We start from the raw sequence: 4008 nt of genomic DNA on the forward strand, positions 1-4008 counted from the left end.
AATATATATATTAAAAAATGATCCATAAATCTGATTTTAATATATAATATTTTTGAAAATATGATTTAAAAAAAGAGAAGAAGATATTTTTATCTATGCCATGAGTATAGTATTGAGCCATCTTCAAACTGTAATGACATTATTTAATGATTTAATTTGTGGTCATTATAACCACAATTAAAAAGTGGTTCCCATCAAGTAGCTACATCAATATTAAACTAACGAAAATTTGACAATAGACTAATAAGAGTTGTGTTTCTAAAAGTGGAAGCTCTTAGTTCATTTTTTTAAATGGTTAGAAATCAAATTGAACTATTTAACCATCTCCAATAACCATTATTGCCTTATTTTCTCTCTATTCTCTGGTTAATAGAAACTTAATCGTTAATGTTAGAACTTAGAAAAACAATAAAAAATTAGTTTAAATAAATAAAAATTGTCTTATTTAATTTTTATTAATTTTAGTGGTAATTAATAAATATTAAATATAATAAATTTATTTTAACTATTTAAAATAATTTTTTATTATCTCTTAAACATTATTGAAAGGTCTAATATCTTATAAAACCTCTACCTGAATGTGATGTCTGAAATAGAATTCATTGCATATACCAAGAATTACTTGAATCAATCTAGTATTGGTCAATAGTCAATAAGTATTCCACTTTTATCTTGACAAATACCTTCACAAAATTTCCACTTCCTAGCAATTTTGATTTAATAATTTATACTGATAGTAACGTTGCAACTTACTACCAAATTGAGAAAGTTTGATTGTAACTTCGCTTTTATTTATTTCAGTGAGAAAAGTTATAAAGCAAAATGGATAAATAAAAAAATGGTCCCTCTATGCGCCTAAAAGCCGTAACTAGATATAAAGCTCCATAATCAATTTGAGTTAATCGAATGATAAAAAATATAAAACATGCATAATAATAATAATTTACTTTCATACCAATTTTCCTTTTCTTTTTGCATAATTTACACATATTAGTAATTTATTGTGTTATAAAATCACTTATTTTAAATATTTAAATAGTTAGTTTACTTGGAGAGATTAACAAAAATTTTTTCAATTCAGCGAATCGCGACAGACTAGATATGTTCGCAGGATTTGAACTTCCGACACTTATTTAAGCGGACTAGTGAGCTAACCACTAGACCAACCCAATTTAGTTGAGTTTGTGTGTTTATATCCGAGAGTTTTGAGAACAGTTGATAAATAAAAGCCCCTCCAAGTCCCGAGTTCAGGCTTAATGGACCCGCGAGTCGTAACCTTCTTGGGTCTCTAGATGGGTTTGGAACAGTTAGATAAAAGTATAGAAACAGTTATATAATAATAATAATAATAATAATAATAATAATAATAATAATAAAGTAAACAGAAATAGATGTGTACACTAGAAAGCCATAAGAATTTCATGATGAATAAAAAATATTTTAAAGCATGGAATATACTAGACAGGTTCTTTTTGGGGGATGAGTAATTATAAGGTTTTCAGGTTGACTGGTTTCGGTCCATAGAATTTGAGGTTGGAATTGTTCCACCAAAACAAAACCAGCGGTAGAATGCATCATATTACCGTGCAAATTGTGTTGTGACTTGTGACCTTTTCTTTTTTAAGGATTTTATTTTATTTTATAGGTTAGATTGGTACCCATCAATCTGTCATATACTAAGACATACCCCTAAGTTCAATGCATATATTATTTATTTTTTTAATAAAATTCTAAAAATAGTAAACACTTAAAGAAAAAAAAAATCAAACTAAGACATGTCTCTAAGTTTGATAAAGGTTTATGAAAGTAATTTATGATGTCTACTAAACTTTTACAAATACAAAAAAAAAAAAAACTTAAGCTTACATCTTTATAAAAAAAATTGATTTTAATAACTGATAATGTAAAATATTTTATACTGTCGTATAATTACATCCATTTTTTTATATGATTATTCACATTGTCAATGTAAAATATAATTATTTTTACTTATACATATTACGTAACTAAATACAAGTTTATATTGATATTACATTAAAATTAAATTTCTTTATAAAATCCATAATAATAAACAATATGATTTATTCTCAAAGGAGAATAGGTGATCCCTAAAATTCAAACTCTTGACATTATTATTATTATTATAAAGAAGATTATTAGCCTAAAACCGATCACTAGTTGTGTTCTGACGTTGGTTTAGACTAAACTGATGAAGTGACATGCATTTGGGCGATCTAGGAACCTTCCTAACATGAATTAAATATAAATATGTACCTTATATATAAGTTTTCAACAAAATTAATCTCCCAAATTTCATGGTCTATGTTTCCATAAATACACGCTAGTTTCATTTTCGGTGACAACATTTGGTATATTTGCCAACATGTTTGTCCATAGTCAACTATGAATTATGAAGAGACCATCATCAAGACAGGCTGAAAAATAATAATTTTTTTTTTAAAAAATAACCTTAAAAATTAATTTGGCTAGAGGCTAGCTATAATAATTTTATTAAAGGTTTCAATATTGTTTATGTTCTTATTAATATAATTAATTAAAAGAATCTTATCTCTGAAATGCAATTTGCATTCTGAATAAGATTTCGGTCATTATCATTATCATTGTGATTGGATTAGACCGTAATTTGCTCTATTCTTTTTCCAATTTATCTTTTATCTTTTTTCTTTTTATAGCATTGTATAATACTCTTGCTCTTTCTTTTTGCTTCTTTATTTTAATATGATAAGATCTCGGTGATGAAAATTATAATGGAGTACCAAAATCACACAATTAAAACTTTTTTTTTGATAGGATACAAATATTTTATGATAAGAATGTAATTTATATATATCTGTATTGTTTCGTATATTTTCATATTACGGTGATTAATTTTTAGGGTGTGGATAATATTTTTTTGATATTTTATAATATCTAGTTTTTTGTCTACGGTTATTGATGATTTGAGGCAGCATCATAACATTTCACCTATAGAGAGAATCATAGCATCCACAAAGAATGAGGATGATAAGCCCAAATTGGTGAATCACCATTAGTGGAGGCCTAAAAAAGTGTACCCTAAAATTTTCAGATTCAACAAGTTGTTCCATCTTTTTCTCAAAGTTTGTAGCTTGGTTATAGGGCTAATCATCATAAGCCCAAAAGTCAACTTTTAATTCAATTGCATATGTACAAAAGTCTTATACACTATCACCATGTTAGTGAATTTAGATTTGGTCATGGTTATTATTGCTTCTCATTGTTGATCAAGATTAGGAAATTCACCTTCCATTGTAGTGACTAATTCTTTTGCAATGGAAGTTTCATGATAAGGTAATTAAATTAAGCCTCATGGTTTTTTAGTGTCTATCTCTAACAAGAAGTTACAACTAGAGACAGATTTATGTTAAATATTCTCCTACTAAAATTTAAAAATTTCGTTAGTAATACAAGATCATGAAATTTATTTGTCTTTATTATGTTATTGAATTTGACTTTTTTATTTGTTATGAAATTTATTTTTTTGCCATATTATATGTATTTTGTCTGCGCTGCCAAAATTTTCTAGAATCACTAGTTATAATCATAATTATACGACTATAATACATTATTTTATGATGGGAACATGGACATGGTGTCACCCTTTTTTTTCTTTCTCTTTTTCCAAAAAATCGTTGATTAATATAAAAAAAAGGGAAAACCCTAATCTTTGGTTTTTGTTTTTTTTTTTAACGGATTTTGGTCCAATATTGCTCATACTGTTTTATTTTTGGTCCATGATCGGACTCTCTTTTCAGCCACAGCCAAACTTTAAAAAAGATGATTCCCTAGTCCAAAAATAATTATTCCTCTTTTTGTACACCAAAAAAATAAAAATATTTTCAAACCTATTGGGTTGAACTTATTTGGCCCATATTTTATGATTTTACTTCCATGCTATTTGTTTTTCCTTGGTCCAGCCAACTTAAACAGGGTTAAAGAACCAAACAAATTGAGGATAAGCACATTACC

This window comes from Arachis duranensis, chromosome 2 (genome assembly GCF_000817695.3).
Source record: "Arachis duranensis cultivar V14167 chromosome 2, aradu.V14167.gnm2.J7QH, whole genome shotgun sequence".
In the NCBI taxonomy this organism is placed as follows: Eukaryota; Viridiplantae; Streptophyta; class Magnoliopsida; order Fabales; family Fabaceae; genus Arachis; species Arachis duranensis.